The following is a 16,143-nucleotide window of genomic DNA, read 5'->3' as shown; positions in this document are numbered from 1 at the left end:
GTTTGAAATTTTCTGTTTATCTGAAGAAGTTATAGTTGGAGTTAATGTCTTTAATGAGCAATTCACCTGAGGCCAGATTCTGCTATCCTGACTCAGTTCACATCCCACTGAGAGTGATGAATTCAAATACTTCTTCTGTCCACTGGATGCTCATAAACAGAATGCATTTATCTCCAATGTATTCATTACAGAAAATAGTGCAATAAGGCTTTCTGTTTAACTTCACTTTTGTCTTCATTATTCTACACAGAGTAAACGTGAACATTTGAGTGATGCAGCTGTTAGTTGTTGGTTACTTGTTTGGTTGTTTTTCCTAGACCCTTGCATGTCCCTTTCATTCTGCTTCTTTTACATTCACACATACAAGTATCAGCATTGCTTTCTGAGACACGAATCCTGGAAAAACTCATTCTTGTGAGTACTTGCAGGAAGTGAAAAAGCATAAAGTGCAGAGTTCCAGTGTATGTGACCCAAGGAGCTTAATTTTTAAGTATGAGTATTAAATCAGGGCATCATTTTCTTAAAATTCACCTACATCTAGGTAAAAATATCAAAACCTGAACAGGATCAGCAAGGAACATTCTTCTACTAATGTGTCTGCTATTAATATATAGTTTCTGCTATTACCATGCAATTCATTCTGCATATACAGTAAATAATTTAATTATTTGGAAGGAGTCAAAAAAGGTCCGATCATTTGAGTTGGTCAGAAAAAGGTACCATTTTGGAGAATGCGGGCTTCCTCTTTTGGAATATCTATGACAACCACCTACCCACAGAGGATGCCAGTTCCTAAATTAGCACCCCTAATGGTCATCAGGTTGTAATAAATTCTGCACATTACAGCTGATAATGTAGCTTTGTTATTCCCATCTATGAACTCCTAGAGAATCTGACAGTTGTGTAATGCATTCTGTGTGATTAATCCTGTGGTATATGCTTGATTGATAACTATATTGATTTTATTACTTTGTGGTCCTGCTTTTCTGCCTTTTTTTTTTTTTTTTTTGAAGTACAGACTGAAATATCTGGGTTTTGTGAAAAATTTGGAGTTCTAGTACAGCAAAGAAGCACTCTTTCTTCCTCCTTTGTGTTTCTTAAAGCAGAAACAGATCTGATTAAAAAATTCATATGAATAACTTAAGAAAAATATTTTTAAATGTATTTTTTGGGTATTTTGCATTATTTGATTCTAACCTGCTGTGCTACTTTCAGGTGACAGATTGTCATTATGACTGTACTTTGCTGTTTCACTGGAGTCTCTCACTTGAAAGAGTGTCCCTCCCCCACCTCTGCTTTGCTTTTCAAGCTTTTTTATCTTTTCTACCTTGCTAGAGGCATTATTAGGGCAGTTCACCTTTGACCATATGGGCAGATGAACATCCATCCTCTGGAGTCAGTACTAGTGCTGTTTGGTAGATCCACTCTCAAATGGTACTGAACTGTGACCTCTTCTTCTGTTCAAAGACTAAATACATAAACTTGAGTTTCCATTGGTGCCAAGCCTGGGAACCTGATTTACTCTCTAATCCCAGGTCTTGCAGTCAGCAGCACAATGGGCAGCTCACCATGCCAGCCAGCCATCCTGAAAGAATGTCTTTATTCTCTCTTCCTCAACAAATTGCCTATTGTTTGGCACACAGGCTGCTAGACCTTGTGAACTGTCCAAATCTTTATTGCTTTTCTGGTAAACTTTCTTGTCTTTTCCCTTTGTCTTTTTCTATAATTAAAATTAATTTTTATTTTCACTTCTTAGTAATATAACTTCAAAGATGGCTGATACTTTTAATCTTTATTTATTTATTTATTTATTTTATTTTATTTTATTTTATTTTTTTCCAGAGTATCTGCATTTTGGAAACCTGCAGGAACCACAAAAATAATACAAGCCCTGAAAGTTTAGGCTCCCTGGAAAAAAAGAATCTGAGGAAATATTAAGTGTTACTATAATGCAGTGCTCAATATAACTTAGAGAAAAATAGGGGCAAATGTTTAAGAGCATTCCTGAGTTTCCAAGGATGCATACCACTTTGCTTCTTTTGGCCACATCTTCACTGTGGCTACAGTGTGCCTGTTGTATAAAGGGTAAGTGCAGGGCAGATTACTTATCTTGGAACCCTATATTTTGGAGTTGTTCAGGGGCGGTTGTCTTCAGAGGAAGTTAAAACAGACTGCCTAGGTTTGTCTGTTCTTTTTCTCCTGAACTATTTCTGGAAGCACCTTCTGTCTTCAGCAGAAGCTTCTGGGAATCTGGTTGCAGGACAAGCATTGCACAAGCCAGAACTCAGCAGAGCCTCAGCAAACTAATGTAATATTCAGCCAGATTTACCCTGGGAAAAGAAAAGCTCCACAGGTGTGGCCCCATCACATGAAGAGGGGAATTGTGCTTCACGCAACAGATCATCCTGAGTGCTGTCATGTGGCACATACAAGACAACCAAGCATACAGGCCATGTCAGCATGGATTTATGAAAGGTAGGTCCTGCTTGACCAACCTGATCTTCTATGACAAGGTGACCTGCTTAGTTGATGAGGGAAAGGCTGCGGATGTTGTCTACTTAGACTTCAGTAAAGCCTTTGTCACCATATCGCACAGCATTCTCCTGGCGAAACTATCAGCTCATGGCCTGGACAGGCATACTTTTTGCTGAATAAAGAACTGGCTGGATGGTTGGGCCCAAAGAATCGTGGTGAATGGAGTCAAATCCAGCTGGTGGCCAGTCATGAGTGCTGTTCCACAGGGCTCAGTATTGGGGCCAGTTCTGTTTAATATCTTTGTCAATTATCTAGATGAGGGTATTGAGTGCACCCTCAGTAACTTTGCAGATGACACCAAGTTAGGTGGAAGTGTTGATCTGACACTGAGGTGCTGGAGAGAGTTCAGAGGAGGGTGAGGGGTCTAGAGAACAAGTCTTATGAGGAGCAGTTGAGGGAGCTGGGGTTGTTTAGCTTGGAGAAAAGGAGGCTCAGGAGAGACCTTATCGCTCTCTACAACTACTTGAAAGGAGGCTGCAGCATGGTTGGTCTCTTCTCCAAGTGATAGGGTGAGAGGAAATGGCCTTAAATTGTGCCAAGAAAGGTTCAGACTTGATGTTAGGATTCATGGAGAGGATTGTGAAGCAGTGGAAAAGGCTGCCCAGGGAAATGGTTGAGTCACCATCCCTGGAGGTGTTTAAAAGACATAGATGAAGTTCTTAGGGTCATGGTTTAGTGCTAGACTTAGGTTATGGTTGGACTCTATCATCCTGAGGGTCTCTTCCAAACAAAATTTTTCTATGATTCTATAATTTTATAAATATGGCCAAAACCAACACAGGACCCAGGGCACCCCCATTCTTCTCCCTTATCTCAGTAATCCTGCATTGAGACATGTTCACATAATGAGTGAGGAATATTGTCCCTGTTTGTAGATAGGGAACTAGGAGAGGAATATCCTTGTGAATAGTGAGATAGGCTCTGATCATCTGGAGAGTGCTGGTTAAGATCAATGAACTTCTCAACCATTTATTTGCACACAATATTAAGGCAACATGACGGAGGTAAACAGTTTTCTGGAGCCATACACGATCTAAGAATCACACAAATTTCTTAAAAGGGTATGCATGTGTGTATGTGTATGTGTGTGTTTATACGTATACACAATTTAATACCCTTTCCACTATAAGAGCAGCAGCACAAGAGTAGAATTGCAAAACTAAAATGTCCACATTAAGCTGATACATGGTACATACCAGATGATATATATTCTTCCTTATTGTTCAGTTGCAGCTCAGGAAGCTAAATGCATAATTTAAGATACATGTATAGTCTAAGGGTCAAATGCTGTCAGTTACACAAGTGTAAATCAAGAACAATTGCACCAAAGTGACTGAAGTTGCAGTATTGTGAATTTACACAAGTGTTGCTGAAAGCTGAATATGAGTCAATATGTGTCATCAATACAGCTGAGTTAGTGGTACTGAGGGAGTTTTATGATAGGCATGCATCTAAATCCTTCACTTTTTTTTTTTTTTTTCATTTTTTATAATATGAGATTTTATGTTTCTATTTTTGTCTCTGTTTTTAAAGAAATGAGAGACTCAAATCCTGATTCTATAAGTGAAACATCCACCTCCCTTATGTACCAAACTTCCTCAACCTCAGTTCATAAATACCTGACAATTATCTCATAGCTGCAGAAATCTTACTTTCCCTACCTACATTTAAGGCCAGTCTTAATTTACATAAATGCCTAATTCTGAATCTCAGGCAGGACGTTGCTAGGCTGGCTGGCTGCCTGCACGTAGAAATGCATCCTTGATGTTCACTCAGTTCCGTTAGCAATTGTACAGGTTGTAATGAAGGTTTGGGAAGCCAAGTTTCTTAGACCTGTAGGAGAGCAGGATTTGGATGCAACAAGAAAGGTTGTGTACCTGGCTGAAGTGAGTATTGAGACTTGGCAGCTGCAAGGAAAATCAGCTGTATTAAAAGATCGCAGGACAATTTTCTTAACTGATGCCTCCTGCATTTGTTATTGGGAGGTTCAAGGAAAAAAAAATAGCTTTGCATGGGATCCTGATGGAAAGATACAAATCTACAGCACAAAACAAAGAGGTATAAAAACTCATAATCTGCTGTGGAACTAACAGAGTATCTGTCAGGTATAGCTGGCCTTCAATGACCTTGTTTTGCATGGAGAGAGAATATATGATATTCTGGGTTGAGAGGAGGTTTTTAATTCTGAAATGAGGTTAGGTGTTAAATATATGGTAGCAGTCTATTCAATAATAGAAGTCAAGTCTCTTGTGAAGGCAGAATCTTGTATTCTATCACATAAAATAATGCCGTTATTTCTTAACATACTTTTAAATTGAATGTATTATTTTTAAATCACCTTTTTATGATATTCTTGAATACCTAGAAAGATTAAAAAACCTCAAAAGAAGATTCCCTAATATTCACATAATAAAAAATAGTTTAACAAATTTGGGACACGCCAAGGAAAAAAAAAAAATTACAATAATCAACAGTGGGGGCTTACTGCTTCGAAAGACACAGGACAGATGTGTCTGAAATAAAAAGGGCCAAATAGATCTCAACATCATAGTGATAATTACAGTAAGATAATTTCTAAAAAAGGAAGAAAACAACAACAACAAAACGCAACAACCTAGAATGTATTATGATTGGTTTCAGAAGGTTAAGTCAAATTTAAATATTGTATACTGGATAGATTTATTAGAATTAACTGCATAAAGATCTAGGATTTTTTTCTTCTTTTAATAAAGACACATCCATACATGTGTTTAACACACACACATACCCTTAGCCAGTTAGAATACTGTGTAGGTATATATTTGTTCAGAATTGTTTGATTCCAAAAGGATTGGTATAAGAAAACTTTCTCTTTCAGATAAATGATCTCTCTAGAGACTGATAGGGATGATACAATAAGCTGGAGTTGCTATTATTAAAAAAAAAAAAAAAAAAATATATATATATATATGTACTACTTTTTCTGACTACGTTTCTTTTTTTCCCAGTGGGATTCTGATTCTAGACATTCTACCAGCCTGACATCCACTGGGAAAGTGATGACACCATAAATTATTTAAAGGTTTGAAAGCCACAAGAACTACTGTATATAACCAGATTGGATTGACTTTTTAACTCTTTTGATTAATAATACATGAAGTCTTAGATATGTGAACTGGTCGAGTGCTAACCTGTTAACAAAAGGAGTAGAAGAGATGGATACTAACATTTCTCATAAGTTATTCTACTTAACACATTGGCCAAACAAAACAAACAAATAGATTGCTCTTCCTCAGTCTTATACCTTCAATGCACTATCAATATTTGATGTCTAGCTAATGTCTCTATATATCTGGCCATAGATGAAATTTTGATCATCTAGCTTCCCAACTTTAAACTTCCCTGCCTTGCCTTTTGACAAAACATGCAACTAGAAAGTAGAAACAGAGCTTAATATCCTCGTTTCTTTTTCTGACTTTCACTTTAACAGTACTAACTACTCAGAAGTGAAAAAAATGATATTTCAGTCTTCAGCAACAAAGAAGAGCTAGAATTTCCTCAGTTTATGACATTTTATGCTCAGCAGCAGGATGAGAATAGAATATATGCCACTTCAGAAAAATTTCATGTTCTATCCTTCCGCTGCTGGCTCTGTTTTAATTATCTCTCAGTTTCATAGGTTTGGTCTCTTACATGCTGCTTTGGGTGGAGCTCAGAGAAAAGAAGCATTGCTCTTTCTTTCCTCTTCAAGTAAAGATGAAGGTGTGTGGGAGAGACTGCATTTCTAAGCAACAAGAAAAACTCTGCTGGAGACAGACCAATTTGCTTCTGGGGGGCCTGACCCAGGATACAGGCTATCCAGGGTGACTTCAGTGTCATATATTAGTTTACAATAAAAACAGATGGTTTTTTTTCTGTGCAATAGAAAAGTACTATCCCTCTGGAATATTTTCTGTTATTCCAACTGAAGCTTGACTCTTGTGGGAACAATAGGAAACCCTTGTTTATCTGTTTCTCTTCAGTCATTCCTGCATACTTATCTTTTATCCATGTAATTCAATTCTCAACTTCCTTCTGCACCAGGCACTGACTGTCCAATCAACATGCAGATTGTCCAGCCACAGGATCTCTGACCAGTTCTTTTTGCCTTTTGTCATGCCCATGGGGCCACTCCTTTTTGGTGCCCTTAATGACAAATATGTATGGCTGCCCATGGCCCTCTTTTACATCTTTTAAAGTTTCTGTGCCAGCATGCTAACCTCCATCCATCCTCTGTCCAGGACCACCAAATGATTCCTCACGAAATACTTTTTTAAATCCTAAGATCTATGTGAGATTAATCCATGCATGAATGATGGAATGTTTCAACTCAAAGGCAAATCCAACACTTTTTGTCAGTCTGTCTTCTTCAATTTGGTCAGTTATTTTGGTGTAAATTTGTATTGATGTAATTAGTGGATTTCAAATGAATTTTTACAACATAAGCAAAATCAGAATTGCATCCCAATTCTGGAAAATAAATGAGGTTCAATTTCTCTCTAAAATGCAAACTTCAGAAAATTATAACAGCCCACAAATTATACCTGAATCAGGTCTCACTTGTAACACCAAAAATAAATATAAATTATTTATCAACATTTTTAAAAGTTAATGAGTCCCATCACCCAGCTTTTATACACACAATTACTATGTGGAATCTGTTGTCGTATTCTGTTTCCTTTTCTGACTCTAAATATTGCCCAATTTGTTTGTAGTTTCCAAAAATATCCTGTAAGTATGCTCATATTCTCACAAAAATAATACAAATTTCAGCTATAGCTGGTTTATATCTACACCTCTTTTCATTATATACCTGCCATATCAGTAGCAGTGTAGGTCCACTATAAAATAAAATTCTAGCTAGTGTTATTTTTGCATACTTTCTTACTGCATTTTAAGGTTTAACCAGGGAACTGAGGCCAGCAGACCAGCATGTGACTTTACCAGAATAGCAAGTATCTTTCCCGTAATATCTTTCAACTGTCCTTTTGTTTTCCACCTGGGATTATGTAACAAAATTATCACCTGCATCTAATCAATTACTTTTCTTCTATATCTTTTCATCTTTTGCAGAAAGATCCTTTAGAGATAATCAAGTGATTATTGCAAGTTCAACCTCAGATGCTGCAGGCATTAAAAGATGAAAATTGCCTAAAGTCCACTGTTGTACAACAAATCTGTACCTCTGGACTCCTGTCCTGAGGTGAAAATGCAAGACAGAGAGATATTTAGAATCACTTTGACAGTTCATAAAATTAAGCAGGGATTAGGGATTCTCTCAGAAATAAATAAATAAAAAATATAATAGCAGAGGGCCCAAATAATATTAATCACATCTCCTTGCAACAGGTATTACTGCAACCCACTTTTGGGAAGAAAAAGAAGTCATATATTTAATCCTCGTATGTATTTAGCAGTGACGATGCCAATATAAAAATTTGAGTGCTTGAGTTCAACATGTTAATACTTATATATATATATATATATGCATACATACACATACATAATTAATGTATAAACTACCCATTCAGTTTAAATTTATACAGATATAGGTTCCTATAGAAATCTTATACATCTTGTGTATTCTATTTTCTTCCAAATTTTATGGATTAGCCCCAATAACACAAACATTTGAACATATGCTTAACTTTATATAATGAGAATGTCTTGCTGATTTTAGCATAACTCTCAGTCTACATAAATTTAAGCAAAAGTCTAAGAGTCTGCTGGGAACATAATCTATGGTGTCAGTCATTTGAAATACACATTTAATAAGAAAAGAATTGAAACAACTGCAGTAGACACAGATGACTTTGGTCTCTGCTGTGGTTGCAGCAGGTAAACAGAAATATATTCGGGGGAGGATGGAGTTTTACAGTCACTCTCCCAAAATCCCCCACCTACCTCACAAATTTTCAGTACAGTTCAAAATATTTCCTTTCCAAAGCCAAAAGGCAACATTACAACGCCACGCAACAGTGCTAGTCCACTTACAGAAGCATATATTCTTTCTCTTCTGGATGAACAAACGGCCATATACTGCACTTGCACAGTGTATAAAATCAAAGTTTCACTGTATTAGAGTATTATCATGATTCAATATATTTGGAAAACGTTCAAGTTAATCTAACATGTTTCTAAAAAACAGAAAAGTCCAAAATAGAACTAGCTGAATTGGATTAAATACTTTTTAAATTAAAAAATAAAAACCTAGAGATATCCTTCAAGTTTTACTTTATGCTCAAATTTTTGCCACTTAATTTAAACACTGAACTCTAACCATATTTTTTTAATGATGTGAATACTGCTTTGTTATAGTTAACAAATTTCCTGTTTCAAAAAAGAAACAAGAATTACTCTTTACATAGTACAGTTTAGTTATTAGAATTATAATTAATTTCCATTTAAAAAATTTATTATGAAAATAATTTTCCATCCCAGTCTAGTCCAGAATGCTTACTGGAGCTGGAATAATATATCACACAAATGTTGATTTAAATATTTAAACGAATTCACTTACTTTGGATTTACATCCCCTTTGGGCTCTACTTTCCATGAATACTTGATAAATAAACTTACTGTAAGGAGGATCTGCTGGGAGGACAAATGACAAACAAAAATTGAAGAATACAGGTGATATATGAATTTTTGAATTCTAATCATCAATTGTTGCACAAGCAATTAAAGCTGACTGGAGGACAATAATTCTATGCTACATTAATTTTCAAGACTTCATGTCTTCATGTCTAGTTTTGCTTGGTTTGCTTTTGTTTCTTTTTCTGGAGATAACAGTAACTTTTTGGACTGTTTTGTGAATATGCCCACATATGTGAGTGCATGTCTGTGTACCACAGGCAACGATACTAATAGAACAAGGCTGAAGTCCTTTCTCAGCCTGAATCACATTTTACTCATTTTCATCACCGATTTTTATCTGTGATTACTCAGAGTTAGCTGGAGGATGAACCTGCTGCTGGGCTTCCTCCTTCCAAGGTCACTGTTAAATCACATGGTTGCCAGCAAAACCAAAAAGTCTGTTTCACCACTCATTTTCCCAAAAAAAATTTCCATTCATATGAAGTATGAACATGATTTTCAGAATTGAAGGGGCTGAGCAAAAAGATTCCTGTCCAACCTGTGAGTATTAAATAACCACAGTTCGCATGGCAAGGCTGGGTTCATCTCCCCTCACAAATTTGTGGAGGAAATCCCTGGTTCACCCCCATCAGCCACGCCATTGCTGCCAGCACAGCTGCGCTGTGAGTCACCAATGTCCCTGAATAGCCCTGTGGCCTCCTGGTCACACCAGGGCATGACACTCATGCAGTTACTTAGACAATCATCCCCAAGGGCCAAGGATGCCTTTTCTTGTTGGAATATTTCTTCTTTGGTCTAGAAGAAAGAAACTGAGACAAGAAATAGGAACTAAACTCTACAGGAAAAGTGGACTGGCAACTGGCTCCATGTTGCTGTTGTCCAACTCACAGAATCACAGAATGCTAGGGATTGGAAGGGACCTCAAAAGTCCAATCCCCGTGCCAGAGCAGGAACACCTAGATGAGGCTACACAGGAATGTGTCCGGGCAGGTTTTGATTGTCTCCCTAGGCAGCCTGTTCTAGTATTCTATTACCTTCACTGAGAAGAAGTTTCTTCTCAAATTTAAGTGGAATCTCTTGTGTTCTAGTTTAAACCCATTTCCCCTTGTCTTAGCATTGGTTGTCACTGAGAAGAGCCTGGCTTTATCCTTGTGACACTCACCCTTTATATATTTATAAACATTAATAATAAGGTCACTCCTCAGTCTCCTCCAAACTAAAGAGACCCAGCTCCCTCAGCCTTTCCTCATAAGGGAGATGCTCCACTCCCTTCATCATCTTTGTTGCCCTGCACTGGACTCTCTCCAGCAGTTCCCTGTCCTTCTTGAACTGAGAGGCCCAGAACTGGACACAGTATTCCAGATGTAACTCCCTTCCCTGTAGGAATCAGGGCTTGCACACATCAACCTCAGGGTGAATCTGGAGGCTGACAAGCTTCAAGGACAGACAAAGCAAGAGAAGTTTCATCTCCCCACAATTTCCTCTGTCTGGGCTGGGTTCCCAGAACAAAGAGCTTCTTCACTGTGGCCTCACAGTGAGATAATACTGTGATGCAAATAGTACTGCTAGCTGTTGAAAGTCCCTGCATAGCCCCATCCAAATAATGATCATGCCATTCAGTGTTAATACAACCAATATGAACTCTCAGTTTTGTGGGGCGATTTGTATATCTCTGACCCTAACCTCATATAATCGTTTCTTACTTACTTACGTCAATGGTCAACAGCATAACAAATCCTTCATCGTGAGAATGTGTATATCACTTTTCAACAAACCCTGGCCTTTTGAGGTGAAATGATACACTGCCACTTATTTCCAAATTGGCATCCCTCTTAGTTGCCAAGGCAAGTTAATTTGCAAATCAGCATTTTACATGAGGCTTTTAAGCCGATCTAGTAGACAATAGCTGCCATTGCTGTGTAAGTAAGTAGTGTCTAAAGCACTTAAAATTAGATTATTTTTTAAAAATCCAGAAAGATCAGTGATTTTGCTCTGTACATGACCAGAGACTATTTCACTGACTAAATAGAAAATCTAGATTTAGAAAAGTACAGCGAGGCTCTAATCTAATTGGAAATGAATGAAGGATGTGCACACAGTGGTACTGGCAGATGTGAAATGAGAAATGTTATTTTCACTGTTCTACAGAAAAATAAAATACACAGAACACACATAATTAATTCAGAAACTGTATGGCTTAGATACTACAAAACAGTAGCTAGTGACAGTTAGAGGAGGAGAAAGTAGTTACTGCAACTGGACTTGCATTCAGTTACCCTGCAATTGGCTTAAAACTCAGATTTTGACTTGAACAGTGTCAAAGATTTGCAAACTTTCTGGTAATTCCGTTGGTTTGTGATGGAGGCAGAGTTAGGAGACAAATTTCTTTTGAGGAAAATGTTCTTTTTTTGAAGACATATCTCAACTGCAAGTTCTTCATCCATCATGTTTTTTGGAACTCTGACTTTGAACCAGTTAGGTACTGATGAGAAAAAGGTGGATGTGAAAAAATAAAGGACTTTTTCTAGAAGATAATATGTTTGAGAGAGAGACACATGGCTGGAGTGAAAAGTGAAAAAATAAAGAAGTACAACAAAGTTTGTAGTAGACTACATGTAATACATCTGTTTTGGTTTCTTTACATTGCTTTTTTTAAACCTTATTTAAAGTTTTCCATCCATTCATGTCTATTTGCTACTTTTTTGTTATGTTGGCACAGAAATGGTTTTATATTCAACTTCAGTTACTACTAAATGTCTATCAAAGATATATTACAAAGATTACAGGTTCATCATTAAAGTCATGGGAATTACATGAGGCCATCCAGTACCTCAGCTTTTTGTGAGCCTGATGGCCTTTCCAGTTGCTTTTACTAACATCCTGAATTACACAGTGAGAAGCCTTTGACGAATGCAGGCTGAGTAGAGTTTCTGCAGCAGAATTCAGGGGAAAATTACCCCTTCTATCGTTTTATTTGCACCTGACACATTTCCATGAGGCAAGCTAGGGGGAGAACTTGCATCACAAGTGTCACTAGCATTTGTCCACTTACTCCCCAGCAAACTTCTGGTAGTATTACACTGTGGTAGTAACATGGATATGAGCAGTTACTGTATAGCAGCTGACCAACTGCACATAACTCCTGAAGCAGTTCATGTGCCTGTAGGTTTAGTCTCTGCTGCTCCTCTCTTAGCAGTCTCATAAATTGTTATATTTTTAATTTATTTAGTTTTGTTGTTGAGGGTGGAGGTTTTTTTGTTTGGATGTTTTTTGTGGCATTTGTTTGTTTGTTTGTTTGTTTGCTATCACAGAATCACAGAATGGTTAGGGCTGGAGGGGACCTCTGGAGATCTAGTCCAACCCACCTGCTAAAGCAGGTTCATCTAGAGTAGATCGCACAGGAATTTGTCCAGGTGGGTTTTGAATGTCTCCGGAGAAGGAGACTCCACAGCTTCTTTGGGCAGCCTGTTCCAGTGCTCTCTCACCCTCAAAGTAAAGAAATTTTTCCTCATATTCAGATGGCATCTCCTGTCCTTCAGTTTGTGCCCAATGCCCCCACCCTATCATTCAGTACCACTGATCCCATCCTCTTCACATCCACCCTTGAGATATTTATAAACATTTATGAGATCCCCTCTCATCCTTCTCTTTTCCAGGCTGAACAGACCCAGCTGTCTCAGTTTCTCCTCGTAAGAAAGGTGGTCCAAACCCCTAGACCCCTAAATGTAGAATTCTTCGTCAAATCTAAATCCTTAGCCTAAGTGAGATGTTAGACTCTAGGAAAGCCAATTCATATAAACAGTGTAAAAGAAGCCAGAAGTGGAAGCAAACTGTGGCTGGGTGGATTTTTCACATGGACATTTTCTCTATAACATACATAACACTAGCTGGTAAAAGGCAAGTTTTGGCAGTGTTATTAGTCCATGGGTGCTCAGTCTATAAATTGTATTGATACACATGGTTGACACATCAGTGGTATGTGGAAAATAAACTGCCCAATCTCTCTGGGCCTAACAACTTACAAGCCTCAATGATATACTGTAAGATTGGTGCTGTTGACTTCAAAAGCCATAAATCAAACTGCCAACAGAAGGTGTTGGCAAAATTAAGCAACCAAGATTGAACAGAGAACAAAAGCTGTTCTGCATAGATAGTTATGTCATATTCAGACCTTCTAATATTTAATTTATAACCTTATTTGACTTTTATGAAATAGCTTTAAATCTGTATGGGCAATAAGTTTATAAAGCAATTAACAGTACAATCCAAAAGTTGTCTAGTAGTGATGTATACTTCCAAAAACTAAGCTTCACTCAGAAGTATTGGCTTTTAAAACATTAAGAAAACCTTATGTTTATCAGAAACATGCAAGGCACTGCTGAATAACTGTTGGTCCATATTAATTCATTCATTTCATAAATAACATCTGAAAAGACCAAAAATAGAAAGGGTACATTGGTCACACCAGTATTAAATGCTGTCAGAATTCCTTTTGTTCACTCACAAGAAATGGTGTTTCTACCTATCCCACAGTCCAGCAACTCCTGTGGTTGATGTTAGTGTGGATCCATCCTAAATATATGAATCTGCAATGCAAATTCTGGGAATGCCTAAATCCAGATCTGAGCATTGCGGCTTGATCCTGTTTACTTTCAGTAATCAAGAAGACAATCTGAGAGTAGAATGAATTTGATACTGGACCTAGATTTTATGGATTAATAATATATGTATCCACTTTGGTCTGGAGAAGCAGACAAGGCTTATTTGTTATTTGTAACACTGCTTAAATATTAATCATACCAGGAGTCCATATTTACCTCGTATAGATAACACCTTTATCTTCATGGAGATAATAATCTGAAGAGTTGTTTCTTCACCATTAGTTTGGCAAAAGTTACCCCGCAACTACAACTTTTACATGGCAATGAAAAACAATGAGACGTAAATACCATAACGAAGTTCAACAGAGATAAGCCTCTCACATTGCCTGCTGTAGTTGTTTCAGTGGAGTTGTTCGCTGTCACTAGTGACTCCCAATGCACAACAATGTGCAATGTACATGTCTGAAGGTGAGCTAAAGGATCAGAACACAAAAACCTACTGCAGTAACAGTAACTGCATACCAATCCACTCAAATTGAGACTGGAAAGTGAAGAGATGGTCAAAAAGTCCTCATAGTGCATTGTCAATTTAAGCTGTTAAAAATCTTTTCACTCCCCTTGAAGTCTTTTTTGAAAAACAGAAAGTGGAATTGAATTGCACAAGCAATCATGTGCACAACCTCACACCAGTATCTATAGACTTGACATGGGTACATCCCAGAGCTTCCAACTCTTTGTAGCATTAAAGCCCTTTTTCTCCCAGTCTGGTATGCAAAGAGGAGATCAGAGGAATAGCAAGAGGCAAATCCTGTTCCTCAAAGATAAGGAAAGAGTGACACAATATAAAATGGTTGCTTCTAGCCACCATACACCTATGTTGTTTCCCAACCTGTTGCCATTATTTCTGTTCCACATCAGTTTTGCCCTCTGAGAAAAGTAGTTGATTAAGTGAAAATACAGCATGATTAAAGCACCTGAAAGGAACTTTTAATGTTATCTGTCTGCTTGCTATCATTTGACAATGAAAAGTACCAGACTCAATTACCCTGGAGTTCCTAATGAGGAATAATAAAACAAAAAACCCAGTCAAAAGTACCTCACACTCCCCAAAACCATCTGAAGTCAAAGAACTTGAAAATGACACTTTACTTTCTTGATGTTCACAGTGTGTTTTCCTGCTCATAGAGACTCCAGGAAGTTAGTAAAAAAAAAAGATATTAATGAGTGTCAGTGATACAGTAGAAACATACATGTAGTTCTATACTGTTTTTTTCTTCCTGTCCAACAAGAAATGCCAATCACAAGCTTTCTACCTCACCAAAGCTTCACAGAAGAAGTCAGTGTGGGTCTAAGTCTCCTTCACATTTGATGATTTTTTTTCCTATATATTAAATAAGGAGAATTATTGCCATTTGACCACTTGCTCTAACCAACAGATCATATTATTTGAGATAAGAATTTGAGAGCTGCCACTCTATAGCAACTTAATGAGTTTCTGCAAACTACATCACCACCTCAAATAGGCAGAACTAGCAGGCTGCAAAGGTGACTATCACATTGCTAGGCTAGATGCTGAAACCCTGAATCCAAAACTGCCTGACCTTTCTCAAGTCTCCCTAAGGCTTGCAAAGTATGAAATCATACATTCTGACAAAATAGCAAAGGGAAATGCTAAAAAATTTGTCAAGAATGGAAAAGTGTTCATTGTGGGTTAAAGATGCAGTGCCCTGGTGTAATCATGGACATAAAAGAAATCAATACCACAACTAGCTCCTGTAGAAAGAAAGGGAAATTGTCAATCACAATTAGCTAGACGACATTTATGTCTTAATGCTGGACATTTTTCTCTTTCTTGCCTCATTGTATGCCTATGCTTTTCAGTATGCCCTATTCCCATTCACCATGTCATCCTCTCCCAAGTTATTCTGTGTGTGTTTTTATCACTGTTCCAAATTTCCCATGCTCTGCTGGCTTGAGTTTGAGTGGCAGCGAGGAATCTGTAAGCAGGTGTTGTGGAAGTGAAGCGTGCCATTCGGTCAGTACATTAGGTAAAGTAACGTCCCCCTGGGAACGCTAATGCTTACAACTGCATCAGCCCCAACTGTTCCTGCAAGAATAGGAAGAGGCCAGTCCTGACCTGTTCTGACCAGATGTTTTGGAAATATGTCCGTTTTTAGCAGATATAATAACTGTTAATCTATCAAAAGTGTAATAGCAATGACTAACACAGACTCTCTATTTACAACCTGGTAATAAAATGCAAAAGTAGAAATTGGGGATATAGAAGAGGTTATGTTTGAATGTACAGGGTCATATTCAACAGTAGTTTAAGAAAATTTCCAAGTTATTCTGCTCTGTGTAATAGATATGATATGACTGATTCAGACATGAA

At 37.5% G+C, this 16,143-nt stretch overlaps 1 long non-coding RNA gene across 1 annotated transcript in view; it reads left to right on the top strand.

Moving 5' to 3' along the window:
• Positions 1 to 16,143, top strand: part of LOC135579541 (uncharacterized) — a 50,860-nt gene that overhangs the window by 13,342 nt on the left and 21,375 nt on the right. The window contains exons 2-3 of the long non-coding RNA XR_010472780.1: positions 1,843 to 2,475; positions 5,523 to 16,143. The exon at positions 5,523 to 16,143 is cut by the window's right edge and continues 21,375 nt beyond it. This is a non-coding gene — a long non-coding RNA (uncharacterized LOC135579541). The remainder of the gene's footprint in view (positions 1 to 1,842; positions 2,476 to 5,522) is intronic.

Source organism: Columba livia, chromosome 5 (genome assembly GCF_036013475.1).
Source record: "Columba livia isolate bColLiv1 breed racing homer chromosome 5, bColLiv1.pat.W.v2, whole genome shotgun sequence".
Lineage (NCBI taxonomy): Eukaryota > Metazoa > Chordata > Aves > Columbiformes > Columbidae > Columba > Columba livia.
This window is presented reverse-complemented; position numbering and strand designations above follow the sequence as displayed.